Here is a 21,070-nt window from a genome sequence, read left to right on the forward strand (position 1 = left end):
TTTTTCACCCCTCTGTTGTGCCTCTACTGTAAACTCATTCTTTTTTCTCCCTCTGGTTCCACTTTTCCCTTTTCTCATATTTTATTTCAATGACTGTTTTCTTCATCTTTCTCAGTCATTTTGTTCTATGCTCTTTTTTAAACTCCCTCTTCTTATCTTCATTTTTGTTTTCAGTCTTTTTATATTCTTTTTCCTGTAATGGAAAAAATAGCAAGCGTATTTTTCTCTTTTTTTCTCTTTCCACTATCTTTCTTTCTCATTTTGAAGTATCGCTCCACTTTTACTGTCTCTTTCCTTTCTTCTCTATTCTTCCTGAGAAGATTCATTCCTCTTTTCTATTTCTATTTTCCTATTTTTGCTTTTCTCTACCATTTTTCGTTTCTTTTTAATTTTTATCATTTTTATCACTAATGCCTGATGCCAGGGTTCATTCAAGTATTTTTTAAATAAGACATTTTTTCTCCTAGACAAGAATTTTATACCTCGTTCAAGCGGCAGAGTACCTCCGAAAACAACACAATGAAAAATAGAATGAAGTTCGCAAAACAATGAAATTGAGATATGAAGACGAACAACAGTTTCAGTAGTTAGACAACTGTCGATTGAAAAAGATAAGAAAAAGCACTTCATAAAAACCTGATAAAAGAACAAAAAGATCAGAAGAGAAAACTATAAAAATGAAATTAATAATAAAATTAATAAAATAATAACCTAATAATCTAAAATTTAAGGTTTACATGTAGATCAATATAATCCCATAAAGAATGCTGTATATTTCTGTTGTTCTTGCACTTAATTATTCCATATCCACATTTTCCATAAAGTTTAACTATCTTTTCATATTCCAGTAAATAATAAAAGTATCTAAAATATACTTTTCATATCTAAATGAAATATCCCTTTCTTCTACTAAAGACACTTTCTTTTTCTCAATACAGTTTTAAATGCGTCATTCATTAAAATTGCCATTGAGTTGGGGCCTAGATGCCAACCAACACCCCTCGAATATGTTTTGAGTGACAGATACAGATGTCTGTGAACCAGTAGAGAACTTCCGGGAATCGAGCCTAAAACTTCGCTAACGAAATGAGTAACCATCACTATAGAAAGGGAGATAATAAGTGAACAATACGCGCTAAAATTGATTGAACCAAGGAGTTTGAGAAGAAATCGAAACTATTACAAAGCATAACATCTGTAGGAGTAATGGGGTTTGTTATTGGAAATTCAAAGAAAACTATTTGACAAAACTTTGGTTTGGTTCGTATATGGATATTTGGTAATATCCAAATATGTTGGAAGTAAGAATAATATAGAAAGAACATATTGAAGAGTGACAAACAAGACAAACAAAGTTACCAGTAACTGAAAACATAGGAATAGAGGAAAAAATTAAGAATCAGAAAGATGAAAAACATAAGAAAACAAAAGTTTAAACACAGGAAAGTTGTAAGTAGAATAACAGACATAGTCATCAAATATAAGAAACATTAAAACTCCAAAAATGAAATAAGAGGAACAAGGAAAAATCGAAAACTAACCCATTGCAAAAAAAAAACAAAAAACAGAATCTCAACGAAGCGAAGTTGACATTAGAGAAACGGTTCATTTATACAGTAGAATGAGTATAGAAAAAAAACAAAAAAAATACAATTTCAACAATTTATCAAACTCAATCACAGTGAAATGAAAAGAAAAGCAGAAGCAAAAAATAAAGCTTGAATGAAAAGATAAGAATGTGTTCGTACCCGCTCTTGAAGTCCGAGTTAGGACAACGCATACCGAAGTACAAAAAAAAACATGCGGGTACAGAATCAACAACTTCAATTTCTACTTTTTATACTATAGAGGCTTTAAAGTTTTTTCGCCTATAGTATCTGAAATAACGATTTTCCCTGGCTACTCAGTGTAGAAGTAGATGTGAGAGGAACAAAAAAGTACTCCTTTTGGGTGATAACAGAAATACCACCGACTTGCATGTATTTGCAAAGCGGTTTCCTTCCAGGCACACTGATTTTGAAGTCTGTGTTGGGGAAGCCGTAAATCGGGCCAATCAAAACTTGGCAGTTAGAGCGTTTAGATAACGCTTGACATTCCACAGTCATTCAATTGTTTATCTCATGAAAAATAACATTTTATTCATAGTGATAGCTGCCTGGAAACATTTCCTATCAATTGATGCAAACATCTTTCCGATCTATTGAAAAATGTTTGAGTAATAAGTATTCGAAATCTTTCATTCTTTCCTTCATATTCTGTGTTTAGGGTTTCATTACAACCTCCATATATTCCGGTTAGACGTAGTCCCACGTCAAAAGACATGAAGAGCGGTTTCGTCACATTAAAAACCATAGAAAGTAAAAGTTTTTAGAAACTACGCGAATACGTAGATATCTGCGAATCAATATTTAAGCTAGAAATTTCATCGAGCATTCATTTGTTAGTAAAAGATTCAAAAGATGTTTGTTTCAAGAGTTTGTTATGTTTCATTATATTCTGTCAGATTTTAATGTTCAGTACTTGGTTTTTTCAAACCGAGAAAAGCAATCATGCATACAGTTTTTCTTTCCAAAATATTGTATAAACCAATGAGCAAAAGGAACTTAAAACACGATTTCGAAAAATGAAAATGTTGTTAATATTGTGTTTTTTATAGCACATAACACTGCAGTGCTTGAAACCTCAAAGTTGTCGACCGGATGTAGTGCCTTTAACATCGTGTGAATATGCGAAAAATAAAACTATTGAGACAGTATTGAAAAGAATTAAAAATTAAAATGAATGTAGGAAGAAAAAAAAATAATGAAAATGAAAAAAGAAGACACAAAACATGAAAACTAAAAAATTTAGAGTTTCAATCTGCACGGAAATGAGTTAAATGTTTTTTTAGATAATGAAAAATCACAAAACTAATGCAATTTAGTTTCAATTTAATTAAGTAATTTAAAATTCGGATTAATTATGACTTGCTCTTCAAATTTATTTCAAATTAGTCGGGATGTTCCTGAACCAATCTTAAAAAATAGTCCCAAACCGACCGCTTGTTTTTACTTCGTAATCATTTAACACGGTCACCGCGGCGCTCACCATAAATGGATCTCACAAGTCTGGTTCATCGAACGGCGCTCACTGCCGAGGGAACGCATTTGATTGGTGTGCTTTGAAAAAAACATTACCAGAAGCCACCATCTTCGTTTCCAAATTGCATAAAACAGAAGAATCATATAGCTAAACGAAACGAAATTGTTGAACGAACATAGAAGAATATCAAACTTCTATGGTGGAACGAGTGCATCATTTAAGGCTTAAATTGAAACGAAAATCATATGCAGAAGAGAACAACAACAAAAAAGTTAAATGCTACAATTTATGAAATTAGTCTTCGTTCATTCGGATTACTTATGATCCGCTCATCAAATTTATTTGAAATATATCGGAGTGTTCCTCAACCGACCTTAGAAAACTGGCCCCAAACCGACCCCACGGTCACCTCGGTGCTAACCGTCAGTGGCTCGTACAAGCCTGGCTCATCGAGCGGCGCTCACTACCGCGGGGAACGCGTTTGATTGTTGTGCTTTGAAAATAATCTAACCGGAAGCCACAATCTTCGTTTCCAGACTGTCGCAATGCCATCGGAACACGATATTCGTGCCCAATACCCATATCGCAGAGTTTATTCATCATTGCTGGTCATTCAGAGACAATCTCAGCAAACCGGGAGTCAAAACAAAATTATATTCTCTTTTCATTCCACAGTTATTCTCATTCCCATATAATCGAAGGTGTATGTCATTTCCGGCCAACTAAGAGTAGGGTTTGCTGCAAAAAATAGAGGGTCTGTTCAGAATCACCATTTTTGAAAGTAATGATTTGCACCAAGCAGTAGAAAACATAGGAGCATAGTTATACTTTATACTTTAATGTCGTAGTCGCAAAAAACGGATGTTATATCATGAATAGCCGTTGTGATTTAAGGGGTCGAGTCAGAACAACCTTCCCCTATGCATTTTCTATTATTTCACGAACATAAAATTTGTTGCATCTCGAGAGCGGTTAGCCCTAGGGTAGAACTTTATATATAGTTTTTCATGTACGATCACATGGAATCTACATTTTTAATACTAATTTTCTAAAATGGTTACAATTTCGCAAAATATTGAAATTTTAGATATTTTTTTTAAATCATAGATTTTTTTTATTAGTTCAACACGACACCACTTTGCGTTAAACTTTGTTGAATTGGAAAGGGTTTCCGAATGAGAATATATTTAAAGAAAATATCGACGAGGGGTTGTTTTGAGTTATAAAATTTTTCAATATTAAAAAATATTTTGAGTATGATTTTATAACGGTTTCATTTTTTCTAAATAGTTCATTGATTTTCAAACAACTTTGCTGTTCATTATTTTTTAATCAGACTTTTTTAATTTTTTTTTCAATTAATTTTTTAATTGATTTTGAGTTATTGGTTTTCTAAAAAAAAATCATTGATTCTGGATACGCCCCTATAAAAGTTGGATTTAAGATCGCTGCCACCATGTGTACAGAGTTTCAAAACAAAATCAGAGAGGGTCGAGGTAGCGGCCGATTCATTTGGCGTCTGATTGCTCTATGACCACCTTCCAAGATCATGTCCGTTTCATACATTCTGCCATCTTATAAATGGCTACAGTCGGCAGATGGAGAAAAATTCGTAATACGCACCGATTCACTTGGTCGGTAAAAAAATGTTAAAATGAAAAAAAAACAAACCGTGTAATTCCGGTTAACACCCGAATTATATGCAAAAAATTTACTTTATGTGCTGTGTGGGATTGCGAGCTTCAAGTTAAATTGAAGAGAGCATACCTATTTTATTCATCAAATTGTTCGATTGTTCAACTATTATTATTATTTGCATCTAAGAAAAAAAATGCTGGATAAAATCCCCTTCTAATGATATGCCGAGTCATAAAGCTCGGCGAACATAGAAGAATTTCAAACTTCTATAGTAGAACGCGTACATCATTTAAGGCTCAAACTCTCTAATATTGAAACACAAATTATAAGAAGAAAAGAACAACATCAAAAAAGATAGATGTTACAATTGATGAAATTATTCTTCATTCATTTTTTCAATAGTTCCACTCCATAGTTTCCTCGTCTTTTTTCTTCAGTGGAATATTCACAAGCATTACTTTACTCTTGTTCAATCTGAGGGTTATTTGTTTTTGTTACTATTCAAATGTACATTCTGTCAAACGTGTACCGGGAATTCGTAATTTTAAATCTCACCGCTGAACACTTTTCAAAAACAAATTTTTATGTCCGTTCTACCGTCAGTGATCTTAATGGCAATTTTGAGCGCGATCTGTCATTTAGTTTGTTTACCGGGTCATTAAGAACAAAGTAACTTCTTTCTGCTAGGCGATTTTTGATATGAATATTTCTATTGATATTGCATGAAATTGTGTGAAATTTTGAATTGCAAACAAAATTTCTTTTGTCGAAACGTCGGAAATGTTGGTGACTAAACTATGTCAAAAACACGGGTGTAGGATTAGCATAAGACATTCAAAGACGGCCGAGAAGAGATGAACGATTTGTCACATCAAGGATGAATTCTTCAACTGATGAAAACATCAACAAAATAAAACAACTGGTGCTCGAAATCGTCATTTGAGTTTGAGAGGTTGAGTATATATTTGACAGAATGTATGTTTAAATTAATGCTCTCCCACAATGTTTTCACGTATTTACAATTTCTTGTTGTCTTCCTAATGAAATTTGTACTTTTTTTTTTCCAAAACTCACTTGTCACTGCTATGATGCGAATCAAAGTCCGACTTGCCCTTGACGCGCTGCATCAGAAGGTATCAACAAGTTTTATTTTAAAGGGTGTTACGATCTAAATTTGGTCGACTCAAACCTGACGCATTTTTTTTAATCGTACTTTTGATAAAACCTGAAAACCTCTCATGTTTTGAGTATTTGCGTGCACAAAGATTTCTCTTTGTGACGTAGGACTACGTCTTTCATGAAGGGTGCCAAATCAGAAAACAGGTCACGTAGTTATGAAATAAAGTTAACGTTAATAAATATTTTTTCCGCGAACGGATTTTGGCGATTTACATACCAAACGAATCGGAAATTCCCTAAGATTTATTTGATATGCTTTACAATACAATCCCATAGTCTGTATATGGTTTAAATTGATGAATGTTGGAAGCATTCCCATTTCCTCATACATTTGTTCTGTCCTTTATGTACTTTCCCGAACAGAGCTGTCTATAACGAGCAACTTATCGACGAGCAACGAAGGGGACATCGTAAGATGTAAGGTCTCCGTGAACAAAGGAAAAGAAGAAGAACGAAGGGGAATATTTGCCTAGAGTATAAACAGTGGATCTCGCTGAGGCAAACTTTCATTCACGTTCTGTATTCAAAGCAATGAATATCGCTTGTTTCTTCATTGTTTTGCGTCATCACATGTCTTCGTATCGGATTGAGCTGTGGACGCGACCAAATTACTCACTCGCTGATGTCTCTGGAATTGCAATCATTGCATCAAACTGACGCCATTGCATTAAGGTTCTGAGCTACACAACTGTGTGGGGAGTCATCAAACTAGGCTATCGTCAGCTCACCAAGGAAATAAACGTTCTGGAATTTTGTCAGTGATTTGGTTTCGCATGACGGTAGGAAAACTCTCTTCACAAAGGATGACAACTAAGCTAATCTCGACTGGCAATATTAACAGAAAGGGCTTCTGTTGAGAAGAGCGCAAAACGGAGATAAGTGTGTGTATGTTTAGTTGCTTAAAGCCATCCATACATGGATATTTGTGTGCGTACTTGCGTGCTTCTTAACCCGTACGTAAAAATAGTGCATCTTCGCTACGCTGAAACCCCATTTGTATCTGCTCCCGTGTGCAATGGCCCTGTAACGATGCAACAATCGCCTAACTTTTTTATGCTATGCTTGACGATTGTTTGGTGTTGCAAATTATGCAGTCTTAATGATAAATATAAACAAGAAGGGGAGATAGCGGGAGGGAAATATTTACGCTGGGAAATTAATAATGAATCTCTTCTGAGGCAAATATTCAGCCTTTTTCCAAGCAGTTTGTTTGTTTTCTTTCATCAATGCATTGATTTGACGCTATGGTGAAGCAGGTGGTAAGGTTGTGCACCAAAAAATAATTTGGGGAATACCAAGTTATTCAATTAGTTATGTTGTAGCGTGTACCACATATTTCATTTGTGAGCCCCTCGTACAATTAATTTCTTTATAAGCTCAGAGCTTTTCACTCCTCTGTGATGGTGTATGAGATGCCCGGCAGAGCGAGTGCCGGTTTCCCCTTTTTTCATTTTTCAAATTCAACTGAGTGCCGCGGGCTCCGATAGCTGGTGCTAGCTGTCGGCTGCTGCAAAGCTCTCGAGACTGGACTTTCCGCTGACGAGATTTCTCCCAGCGACGGAGAGACATCCTTAAGCGTTTTCTTTTTACTAATAATCGAATCCCCGGCGCGAGATTCGGCTTGACCGGGACTCGGAGGGTGATAGGTTAATGCCATAGGGGATTCGGGAAACAATTCCGAAAGCGGGTGAAGAATGACTTCAGTACGACTTTTTCTAAAAAAGAGTCTGATACAAAAAAAAAGAATAGTCCGCTGATCTGAGGATTCTAGCTTTTGCGGAACCACTTCAGTTCGAACCGTGGAAGAAGGCAGAAGTGGAAAATCTTTTTTTTTTCCGAAATTGCTTCTTTTTGAAATTGTTGGAAAGGTAGTGATATTTTTTTTGCGTTAGTTGCGCGGAATACAATTTTGAATTTATACCCGTGTAGCGGTAAATTAGTGAGACAGCGTTAGTTTACCCAAAAATTCCCCCTAGAGTGCGAAGAAAATTACAAAAAGGTAAATGTGCGTTTTTCTTTCCCATGTGGCTTTGGGTTTTATAATGGTGGCATCACGTTTCTTTTAAATTACTAAAAGGAGGGAACCGCTTCTGGCCCCGCGAATCGGAACTGAGGATTGGCCAATATATATTCGGCCGACGCAACAATATATTTGCGATTCTCCAACGCATTCCGGAGAGATTGACCAGTTGCTATTTCGGTGGCTAAAGCAGTGCGCCACAGCGTCAAACAAAAGCGCGCACTCGAACGTGCGCGTCAACAGCACGGCAGCGGAAGCAGGTTTGCTACAATACCACCTAATTCAATTATCCAGCGTGAGTACCCCTTAAATTACATGCGCATGTCGGGGACAATAAGCGAGTCGTCGTTACCGACACTCAATGAATAGAGCCACAAAACCATATCCACAAAAATAGATTTCCCGCTGACGAGCGGTAGACAGATTATTTGAACGCACTCTTAACAGGATTATAATATGCTAGCTAGAGAAATCGGGGATAGAGTAGGTAGTTCAGACACCAGGACTTAAGCGGATGATCAAATGATCATGGGATCGAATCCCAAAAATAAATGTACATATAGTTAAATAAAAGTTTGCAGAGTAATGTAGGTGAAATATATGAAGTGATGAAATGATGTTGATGTGTGGGGAATAATTATAATAAATAGCTAATAATTATATATGGAGATTGATTGTGAAAATGGAATTTTTATAGATTGAGGAAAATTTAAAAAAGAAATAACATGCGAATTTGAACTTTAAACAACCACAAGCTGTGATGAATTTCGGCACAGAGAGAGGAATAAATCCCCATGTTGAAGCATAAACCACGTAATCCGCCCCCTCCCGCTTAGGTGAAAGAACTCCCCCGATTGCTGCGTTTCGCGAACAACTAAGTACAAGAAGGGTGTTATCATTGGATTTCCTTTTTTTTGTAGTTTTAGTCACGAGTCGGGTTGACTCCTTTTTTTTCAGCCCCGATTTCACCTCCGAAGCGATTGGGAAATGTTGTGGGGCTTCGATAGTTGGATCCAGTGATGACACTTACAGCCTCTCACTGTTCTTGAGTGTCGCTGGGGTTCTTTTGTAGCCCGTGATCGGGTGATTGTGAAAGGTTTTCCCTTTGGTGTTGGCTGATTGCTTTCCAGTTACTTGGGCACAGTCGTTTCTCGAGCCGGGAATTTGGCAAGAAAGATAAATCCGCCCTAAGGTTGGGTCTCAGGAGCTGGGCAAAATTAAACCGCGGTGGTTGGTCTCCCCTATGGGAGTGGCGCATAAGCCGGCCACCTACGCACAAAGCCCCGGACTGGCTCTCGTTACAATGTTAAGTTATTAATTTATTTGGGCTCGCGTGCCAGTCGCAAAACTGCTTTCAACTAGGATTGCATTTGCGCTAATCTTGATCATAATGAAGCAATGCTACTCTTTTCGAGGTTGTTGAGATTAACAGATAAAGGGTGTGTCACATCAAATTGCATCACGGAAAAAACGTTGTAGAAATTTAATTTTTAGGAATTATATCTTCAGCTTTCGCTTATAATCAGATAAGAGTGTATAGATCACGTTGGCCATGCTTCACTGTCAATTTTTCGTAAATTTGGAAAAATGTCGTCGAACGAAAAAGAGCGTCGTAAATTAATCCTGTGCACTCATTTCGAGAATCCGGAGTTGTCACATCGGGACATCGGTAAGATGCTGGGAATCGTCAAATCCACGGTCAGCAGAGTACTAAAACGATACTTCGAGAACCTAACCATCGACCGGAAGGTGAAGAACGGCAAAAATGGATGCTCCGTCAGTGAAAAAGATCACAAGCGCGTAGTTAAGCAGTTTAGAAGTGATCCAAGAAGTTCGGTCCGGGATGACGCCAATAAGCTGAATTTGTCAAGTTCATTCGTCCAGCGGACCAAGCAGCGGGAGGGCCTGCGTACATACAAGGTTCAGAAGGCTCCTAACCGCGACGAAAGGCAAAACATGGTGGGGAAGACGCGAGCCCGGAAGCTGTACACCGAAATGCTGACGAAGCCTCATTGCCTGGTAATGGACGACGAAACCTACGTCAAAGCGGACTTTCGTCAGCTGCCGGGCCTGTTGTTCTTCTCCACAGAGGACAAATTCTGCGTTCCGGAGGAGATTCGCAAGCAGAAATTATCCAAGTTTGCCAAAAAGTACATGGTGTGGCAAGCGATCTGCTCTTGCGGAAAGCGGAGCGCCCCCTTCGTGATGACCGGCACGGTAAACGGGCAGGTTTACCTTAAGGAGTGCCTACAGAAGCGCTTACTACCACTATTGAAGCAGCACGAGGGCCCGACCATCTTCTGGCCGGATCTCGCTTCGTGCCACTATTCAAAGGACGTGTTGGAGTGGTACGAAGCCAACGGGGTCACCTTCGTGCCAAAGGAAATGAACCCGCCCAACGCGCCGGAGCTTCGCCCAATAGAGAAATATTGGGCGATTATGAAGCAGGCCCTCCGGAAGAACCCAAAAGTTGTCAAATCGGAGGCGGACTTCAAGAGAAAATGGATTTCTGTTCAAAAAAAACTACAACCTGACGTTGTACAGAACCTTATGGACGGGGTAAAGAGGAAGGTGCGAGCATACGGGCTTGGGCTCGAAGTATGAATAAAAAGAAAATGCCAAAAGTTGTTTAATAGTTTTTATTTTACTGTCTAAAATTTTCAAAAGGATCGGTCTACTGGGCGAATTTCTACAGCGTTTTTTCCGTGATGCAATTTGATGTGACACACCCTTTAGAGTTTATTTCGTTTATTAAGTCACCAAGAAAGTAAATGTCGTTCTGGAATTTTGTATGTGATTTGGTTTCGCTTGCCAGTAGCAAAACTTTCTCCATTAAGAATGACAGCTGCGCTTATCTCGAGCATGCATTGTTCTGCGAGCACAAGAATGAATTATCAAACAACTATCGTCAAATGACGTCAATATAATATAATCAATATAAAAAACATTTCAGGGTGACCAAACTGATAGAATGGTTATTTCAAAATGTTCGTAGGATTATAAAATAGTATCCGCAGTTATAAACAAGCGACTTGAATGAAACTACAGCGTAGTTCTACGTCAACAATGCGGTCGTATCTTGAACACAACCTCCTATAATTTTTTTTCGGAAAATTCGAATTCTGTTCTCGTTATTATTGATTGTATCCGTTTTTATTGTTTTCATAGTCTCGGGACCAAGGACGCTATTTTTTTAATATTTTTTCTGAAAAGCTGACGATTTTTCACATAACATATGTCGAAACCAGAGAGGCGTTTTTTTCGTGTTCGAGTTATGATTTTTCAAAGTTAACCGATGGTCCCAAAAATAATTTTTCACTTTTTTTCCAAAAATGACTTTGGTCAAAAATGTATTACTTTTGAACTACTGGATCGATTCAGATGCTCGATATATAAAATTAAATCCAATTAGCTAGCTTTTTTTTGAAAAAATGACACATTTGCCAATAAATTGAATTCTAGTCGCATACATCCAGTGAGAAAGCTTTCTCAGCTTTCCAGAAAACATATGAAAAATATAGCGCCTTTGGTCCCGAGACTATTTTTTTTTATTGAATCTTTTATTTTTACAGGCTCAGTTACATAAGTTTAAAGGAGCCAAACTCTTAACTATATTTCTACTAGCATATATTAAAATGTTTCCTTAATTCTATGGTTAATAAAATAGGAAACCGATTACTCGCGGTCGATTCGAGTTTAGAAGGGTGACATATTTTCATTAGGAAAAGGATGGGATGTGAGGAGATTGTAACAATGTTCACACTCATACTCACATTCTCATTCACATTCACACTCAATTCTTAAAAACTATCCTTACATCTAATATGTATTACAATTCAACTTATCCTAATGGAAGGGAACCGATAGCTCGCAAAAGACGAACAGGAAGGGTAAAGGGTTTAAGAACAATCACACTCGAAGATCGATAGTTTTAAGGAAAACATATATTTGGACAATGTAATCAAGATCTAGCCGAGCCAACACATATCTCACCGGCACATTGGGCTGCCTTCCTCTGGCCCGAAGAGATTTTTCTAAATTCGATCTGGCAACAACATATCCCTCGCACGACCAAACAACGTGTTCGATGTCGTGGTAACCTTGGCCACAAACACAGATATTGCTGTCGGCAAGATTAATACGAAAGAGTAGCGCATCTAACGAACAGTGATTGGACATGAGTCTAGAGAAGGTGCGAATAAAGTCCCGACTCAAGTCCAGACTTTTGAACCATGGTTTAAGGCTAAACCTAGGGATAATCGAGTGAAACCACCGACCCAATTCACCTTCGTTCCACTTGCGTTGCCAGTTAGCGATGGTATTTTTACGGACTAAAGAGTAAAATTCATTGAAGGCGATTTGACGCTGATAAATGTCGCCTTCAATCGCACCCACCTTTGCTAATGAGTCAGCCCTCTCATTACCCAGAATTGAGCAATGTGAAGGGACCCAAACAAAGGTAATGACATAACAGCGTCTGGATAAAGCACTCAAAATTTCTCGTATTCTCTCAAGGAAGTACGGCGAGTGCTTTTCCGGCCTCACTGAACGGATAGCTTCGACAGAGCTAAGACTATCCGTTACAATGTAATAGTGTTCAACAGGTCGTGAGGCGACGCTGTCTAGCGCCCAGTGTATTGCTGCCAATTCAGCAATATACACTGAGCAAGGATACTGAAGACTGTGTGAGGTGCTAAAAAATACGTTGAACACTCCAAATCCTGTGGACTCATTCATAGAGGACCCATCAGTAAAGTACATATTATCACAATTGATACGCCCATACTTTGCATTGAAGATCGTAGGAACGATCCCCGATAGAAGGTAATCTGGAATATCATGGATTTTCTCCTTCATGAACAGATCAAAATGCACAGAGGAATTGATGTAGTCAGGAAAACAAACACGGTTGGGAATATACGAAGAAGGATTAACCTGCATGGAGACGAATTCATGATATGAGCTCATGAATCCAGAATGAAAATTTAGCTCGATCAGCTGCTCAAAATTTCCGATCACCAATGGGTTCATAACCTTACACCGGATGAGGAACCGAAGAGATAATAAATTGAAGCGATCTTTTAGTGGGAGTACGCCTGCCAAAACCTCGAGACTCATGGTATGCGTTGAGGGCATACATCCCAACGCAATACGGAGACAAAGATACTGAATTCGCTCGAGTTTAATGAGGTGTGTTTTGGCAGCTAATTGAAAACAGAAACTGCCATACTCCATCACTGAGAGAATAGTTGTTCGATACAACATTATAAGATCTTCTGGATGGGCTCCCCACCATGTGCCGGTAATTGTACGGAGAAAGTTTATTCCTTGTTGGCACTTTTTACTCAGATACCTAATATGGGCCCCCCAAGTACATTTGGAGTCGAACCAGACCCCAAGATACTTGAATGACATAGCATGAGTGATCGGTTTACCCAAAAGTTGAAGCTTTGGTTTTGCTGGTCTATGCTTCCTAGAAAAAACCACCATCTCTGTTTTCTCCGTGGAGAATTCGATCCCTAGCCCAATGGCCCAGGTTGAAAAATTGTTCAAAGTATCTTGTAAGGGTTCTTGCAGGTCGGATTCGTTTGATCCTACGACAGACACCACTCCATCATCTGCAAGTTGTCTTAGGCTGCAATTTTGTGTAAGGCAATTGTCGATGTCGCTTACATAGAAGTTGTACAAAAGGGGGCTTAAACATGAGCCCTGAGGGAGGCCCATGTAAGAGACCCGACTTACTGCCGAATGGTTCCGTGAAAAAAGTTCAAATGTTTCTCACAAAGCATGTTATATAACATATTATTCAACAGAGGCGGCAGACCCCGAGAGTGTAATTTGTCTGACAAAACCTCTATTGAAACAGAATCAAAAGCCCCCTTTATGTCCAAGAATACTGAAGCCATTTGTTTTTTTTTTCGGCGTAAGCCATTGTCCCGAGACTATGAAACCAATAAAAAAAGAAAACAATCAAAAATAACAGCAGAATTCGAATTTTCTGCAGGTTATCATTTTTAAAAATTCATACAGATCTGTCAAATGTTGTTGAGCATTGTTTTCGGGAGATACAGCATTTGTTCAAACATTATTCCCGCTTTGACTACTTTCGGAAGAAACTGTGACTATTCGCCACACATGATAAACATGTTTCTGTTACATATCATGGGTAAAACCGGTACCATATTACATTAATTGCACTTACCTTGTATTTCCACGACCCCTTCAGGCCTGCTCTCGGTCCTCGCAGAAATATCCGTCGCCCTTCGCGGCTGTCTCTGTTGTCCTAGAATCGGTACTAATCTCTTCTCAAATGCTCGCACACGTACAGACACACGCGCACACTTACACACAAGAGCACTGGGGTGGTCGGTTGCAAACCCGCGCGCGCCACACTAATTACCAAATGTCACGAGAGACTTTGGTCCTTTCACCTAGTGACTGTCCCGCGTTTGGACAGCGCGGTTTAGCGCGGTGACGTCAGCGCTGGTTCTCCGCATAGGGGGGAGCACCGGTGGCCCCGACTGCGACGACGACAACGGCGATCGGTGGCACCGATTTCGCAACGGCACTTTTCGCAACGAGAACGAAAATGGCGCCGAGAACATTTCCTAAAACCACTAAAAACACTCAGTTTCGCTTTCGTCAGGGGGGTGCTGCAAGCATACACTTTCGGCACGCCGTGTGTAATTAGTCGTTTGTTTCGTTTTTTTTGTTTTGCTTGTCTTCTCCTGGCTCTTGTTTTATTTCATTTATTTTTTTTTTCTTTTTGCTTTTATTTGTGTTTTCGTTTCACTACCCTCGTGAACTATTTCTGCACCAGGTTTTTACGTACACAGGCTGTGATTTTTTCCCGACATGCACACGGTTACCCATTTTCCACCCGACAACCGACCGACTTGTCTGCTACAAGTGGCGCTGGGCCTTGTTTACAACGAGCGCTTTCGCAACCGCATCCGTTACTGCTGTCAAAATCTGCAACGAAACGAGAAAAAAAACGCAAACAAAAAACAATTAACATTCGATCGATTGTTGTTCGGATCTCGCGATCTTATCGGGACCCAAGGATTGTTAGGACAGAACCCGACAATCCTTGGGTTCGAGGTTATGTTTATGCTAATCAGACGCCATCTCGCGTCTCGGAAAACAACCCGTTTGTTTACGTTTGCTGTCTGTCTGACTGACTGACTGACTATGACTCACACACGGCTGGTTCTCGAGAGTGTTTGGCATGAAACCGTTGCCCAAGAGCCGTCGAGATCAAGTCAGGGCCTGGGACTGACAAGCTGCCCCCCGACGATGCATTCCGCGTCGGAACATGGAATCGATCAGCGCACGAGTTGTGAAATGCCATACCCAGCATAGAACTCTACAAAGTAAGAAGTTCATCCTTTGCTTGATGCGTATCTTCGCTCAAAGACGCTTGACAGTTCGTCCATCATTGCGTGTGTGTGTGTATGTGTGTGTGTGTGTGTGTGTGTTAAACGGTGCTATTTTCCCACGCAACAACCTACGGTGCGGACTTGACGGCTCAATTTTTCCCGCTGTCTGATCATAATGGTCACCATTTAGCCATATTTCAATTTGAGAGTGAGGGAAGGACAAAAAAAAAGTCAGCGCATGCACATCTCTACAACCTGTCCCCGGGTCTGTTTGGACGCGCGATAGGAACTATAAAGCGCACTTTTTTTCCTGTCACCACCCCCCCCCCCCCCCCCTCCGCCGATACATTCCGACCAGGCCGAGAAGCGGATTGAATAACGCCATCTATTGAACGCGACGCGAGATAAGTGCATACACTGACCATCGCCGGGCGGCAGTCAATCAGTTCCACGCCGCACTGAGAGCGAGACAGAGAGACAGAGAGGTGCTGTTTATCCATAAATTACACGACTTCTCTCTAAAGAGGTTCGATTTTGAGGCCATCAACGTGGCGTAATCCGTGGCGGTAGCACCATACCACGCGGAATGAAATTCTCCAGCTGTCCATCACGCCTAACCGAAGGTGTCGTTTATGATTTTCCCGCTGAGGCTTCCGATACAAAAATAAAAAGAGGAATGCCAAATAAGGTCGGTTGGTCGGTCGTGTTGGTCGAGAAAAATGCTGTCGAGACCTTTTGCGAAACCGAAGGTATCGGAGATTGTCGTTTAGCCGAGGGGGAGGGCTCATGTGGGGCGAGTCTCTCGGACAGTAGCAAGAAAACAATTTCTTCACAGAAGGTCAATAGTTGTTGTAACCAAAACTAAACATTTTCATTGTTTACGAGTTTACAATTATTATTATTTTTTGTATATGTTGGTTTAAGATAAACAAAAAAAGACCATAGAATACGACCATTCAAATATAAATGCAGAAATGAGCAAAAAACACAATAATTCTCATAAACTCAACTGAAAAAGCAAAGAAGGAAAGAATATCAGATGAAAATAGTTTCAACACAATAACGATTACACATAAGGCAAAACAGAAGAATGAAATGAATAAAAATATATACGGATATAAGAGAAAAATAGTAGACGAGAAAACCATCAAAAAAATTTACTTATCTTAAATTAAATAATTTCAAACATTTTAATGGAATCAAAATGAAATGAAAATTTCCCGTTATTTAGAAATAATAATGACCATCATATATAGTAATGTAGACAGCTATTTTTTCCAATTTCTTTTTTTGTTTATTTTCTATCTTGAATTCCGATCAGCAAGTGTCTAATTTAAGTCATCATGAACGATGTGAATTCAAAATAAAAATGAATAAAATTGAATTTGACACTGAAAAAAAAATAGTTCAGAATCTCAGAGAGTTTTTGTAAAATTGAAAAACTAAATTAAAAAATTGAAGACGAAAAATTCCAAGTAAAAAAACAGAAAAATTACTGGAATCGATTACTTTATTTATATCCCGAACAATGAAATAAAAATTCAAACAAAAAAAAATAAAAACATGAATCCAAAACAGGTAAAACGTTGAAAAACAATTGGAAAAATGAAAAAGTGCAAATTTGATGAATGTATGGAATGAGAAAGAGAGAAGCAAAAAATGAAATTTACAACTAAGAGAGTTTCATCTCGAGAATCAAAAATCCCAAAAATTTTTAATGACGAAAATCTTGAAAATCTAAAATCTCACAAACCAATAACCTCGAAAATCTAAAATCGAAACTCACGAAAAACTCGGTGATTAAAAATTTTGAAATTCTCAAAAATCTCAAAACCCCGAAAATCTCAAAAACCGAAACTTTCCAAAATGGAAAACCTGGAAACTTGAAATCAAAAAAAAAAATCAAAAACCTAAGATATTATTTTTCTCCAAAATCCAGAATCGAAAATAACGATTTTTTCTTTTACAGTTTTTCGATTTAAAAATAAAAATTTTCTATTTTAGAGGTTTTTGATTTTCAAGAGGTTCAATTTTTTAAATTTTTGATTTTGGAGATTTTTTTATTTTTAAGACGGGAAAAATAAAAAAAAACCAAAAATCTTGGCAATCGAAAATCTAAATTTTCGGAAATATCGATAATTGAAAATCTTTGAATACTCAAAAATTTCAAAAACCCGATAATCTCGAAGATCGAAATCTTCGAACATGAAAAAAAACCTAGATATCAAAGATATTATTTTTCTCGAATCCAGATCTCGATTTTTGCTATTCCAGTTTCTCGATTTCAATTTTTTTTTTGAGATTTCGGATTTTCGAGACTTTCGACTTTCAAATGTTTCGATTTTCTATTTTAAATTTTTTTTATTCTATTGGTGTTTTGATTTTGTAAATTCTTAATTTATTTAATATCATTGATTTCCAATTTATATGATTTATTTTTTTTCTAGATTTTTAATAGAATCAAATACAGTAGAACCCCGATTATCCGCGAGTGTTGATTATCCACTGAAGCGAGTTCTAAAGTAATTCTATAGAGCTTTCCGGAATTTGTCAATGAGTGGTATGCTCTTGGTCTTTCGTTTTGGTCAGGGCTTTCACGTTGTCTGTTCTCCGGTATACACGACCATGCAGATGAATAGTTTAATGATTCATGTATTCATGTAAAGAATCCCTCCTCTCAACTGCTCAACTGTAACTTTAGCAAAATTAAAAAAAAACTAAAGAAAATTGAATTCAATTGAGAAACAGAGTAGAAAAGTGGAAAAAAATCGAAAAAATTCAAAATTGTAAAATTTAAAAAAATCGGACAGTCAAAAACAAAACAAAAAAAAAACTGGAAAATTGGAAAATCTGAAATCAAAAAAAAAAATTAAAAGATCAAAGACTACGAAAATTTTAAAATAAAATTATCGAGAGATGAAACATTCGAAAAAAAAAATTAAAATTTGAAAAATTTGAAAATCGATAAGTCTAAAAACTGAAAACCCTAAATCATCAAAAGTTCAAAACATCGGAAAAGGCAAAAAAAAAGTAAAACAAAAGATCGAAAAATCTTAAAATAAAAAAATCGGAGAATTATGTTTTTGTGAAAACTGGAAAACTGATAAATCCAGAATTTAAAAAAAAACAAATTAAAAGGTCGAAAACTACAAAAAATTAAAAATCAAATTATCGAGAAATCAAAAATTCAAAAAAATGAAATTGAAAAAGTCTAAAAATTAAAAACCCGAAATATCAAATGTTCAAAACATCGGAAAATCCGAACAAAAATTGTGAAATCTATATATATATATATATATATATATATATATATATATATATATATATAAAAATGGAGTGATGTCTGTCTGTCTGTCTGATTCTTATAGACTCGGAAACTACTGAACCGATGGACATGAAAATTGGTATGTAGGGGTTTTTGGGGCCGGGGAAGGTTTTCGTGATATTTTGAGACCCCTCCCCCCTCTCTAAGGGGGGGCTGCCATACAAATGAAACACAAATTTCTGCATTACTCGGAAATTAACCAAGCAAACGAAACCAAAGTTGGCATGTGAAAGTTTTAGGGTGCAATAAATGTTTCTATGATGGTTAGACAGTCCTTCCCCCACTCAAAGGGGGGGCTGCCATACAAATGAAACACAAATTTCTGCATTACTCGAGAATTAATCAAGCAAATGAAACCAAATTTGGCATGTGGAGGTTTTAGGATGCAATAAATGTTTCTATGGTGATAAGATACTCCTTCCCCCTCTCTTAGAGGGGGCTGCCGTACAAATGAAACACAAATTTTTGCATTACCCGAGAATTAATCAAGCAAATTAAACCAAATTAGGCATATGGAAACTTTAGGGTGCAATGAATGTTTCTATGGTGGTTAGATACCCCTCCCCCCTCTCTTAGGGGTGGCTGCCATACAAATAAAACACAAATTTCTGCATTACTCGAGAATTAATCAAGTAAATGGGCGGGACGAAGTTTGCCGGGTTAGCTAGTCGAAAAATAAAAACAATCAAAAACCTCAAACTTTAAAAACTGAAAAAACGAAAAAAGAATGAAATTGTAAAATCGATAAGTCGGAAAACTAAATAATCAAGAAAAAACCTAAACCGAAAATAATTGAAAAATAAAGAAAACCAAAAACCCAAAAATATGGAAGATTAAAAACTCTGAAGACGTTGAATAATTGAAACATAAACAAAAACATAAAAATATTGAAAAATAAAAAAAAATTTTTTCGATTTTTCGAAAATGAAATAAAAGCTAAAAAATAAAATAATCGAATAAAAATCAACGATTCAAAACTTTTAATTAAAAAATCGAAAAAAAACATTGTAAAATTAAAAACTCGATAAGTCAAAAAATCGAAAAATAAAATACAAACAGGCTGAAAAAATATTTTAAAATTGAACAATCAAAGCCCCAAATCGAAAAAATAAAAAAAAATCTGAAAATTGGAAAATCAAAAACCGAAAAGCTGATAAACCCAAAAATAAAAGTGATCCAAAAATCTAAGAATCAAATTACAGGAAATCCAAAAGTCGAAAAAATATAAAATTTGAAAACCGATTAAAGATCAAAAACTCTGAAAACGTTAAAAAAATCGAAACATAAACCTAAAAGTCAAAAATTCATGAAATCGTAAAATTGAAAAATCAAAATATCGATATATCGAATCCCAAAAATCAAAATAATAAAAACTCTGAAAACGTTGAAATATCGAAATATAAACTAAAAAAGTCGAAAAATTTTAAAAATTAAAAATCGGAAAATTAAAAAAACCGGAAAGCTGAAAAATTCGAAAATCAGAAAAAAAAATTAAAAGATCAAGAACTCCAAAAAATTTAAAATCAAATTAGCAAAAAATTCAAAAATCGAAAAAAATGAAAATTGCGAAAATCGACGAGTCAAAAATTCAAAATCTTAAAATAAAAAAACTAGAAATTGAAAAATTAAAAATTCTGAATATCAAAAAACCGGAAAGTTGAGAAATCTAAAAATAAAAAAATAAGAAGATCAAAAACACCAAATTAAAATTATTCGGAAATGATAAAATCGAAAAATTCAAAAAAATAAAAAACCAATAACAATAAAAATTCTAAAAATTTAAAAATCTAAATATCAAACAATCGGACAATCGGAATATCAAGAGAAATCAAATTGAAAAATTGAAATTAAAAGGTTCAAAAATCGAAAATACAGAATATACAAAAATCAAAATTTATAAAATCGAAAAATAAAAAAAAAATAAGGAATTGAGAAATTCACAAATTCTAAAATTAAAAAAATCGAAACATTTTAAAATTGAAAGATTTTAATCGACTTAACGATTTGTATATATCAGGTTGGCGAAAATAGTTCGATTAGGAATAGGAACCGGAATATAAATTTAAGAATGCGATATGAAATAACAAATAAGACGAACAGCGAACAAATCTCGCGCTTGCACAAATGCAATCAGCAAAACGTTTCACTGATTGAATCCGACAAAAAAAAACCGGTGCGATTCTCGGAAGGTCGAATTGGTTGTATCTTTTTCGCCACAGCAACAAAAAAAAGCCAATAATGGGAGGTAACAAAGTTAACAGACTTTTGAACCGGACCATTATGTTCGCTTCAAAAAGTGCAGCCAGCAAAAAAAAAAGTGATGCAATTTCAAGGCTCCTTTTTGTTCGTTCGTTTGCTGGACGGGTTTCTTAAACTGGCAGATCTGATCGTCTGTCCAGCGGAAGGAAGAGCAGAGGCATGCATCGGACAGGAATTTTCGGGGAAGCC

General features: G+C 36.7%; 1 protein-coding gene across 3 annotated transcripts in view; it reads right to left on the bottom strand.

Annotated features, from left to right (window-relative positions):
• LOC129779248 (cadherin-86C) overlaps positions 1-21,070 on the bottom strand; it is a 468,683-nt gene that overhangs the window by 300,771 nt on the left and 146,842 nt on the right. For all 3 annotated transcript variants that reach the window (XM_055786651.1, XM_055786636.1, XM_055786659.1), the window contains exon 2: positions 14,121-14,890. The gene's annotated coding sequence lies outside the window, so the exon portion shown is untranslated. The remainder of the gene's footprint in view (positions 1-14,120; positions 14,891-21,070) is intronic.

Source organism: Toxorhynchites rutilus, chromosome 1, assembly GCF_029784135.1.
Source record: "Toxorhynchites rutilus septentrionalis strain SRP chromosome 1, ASM2978413v1, whole genome shotgun sequence".
Classification (NCBI taxonomy): Eukaryota; Metazoa; Arthropoda; class Insecta; order Diptera; family Culicidae; genus Toxorhynchites; species Toxorhynchites rutilus.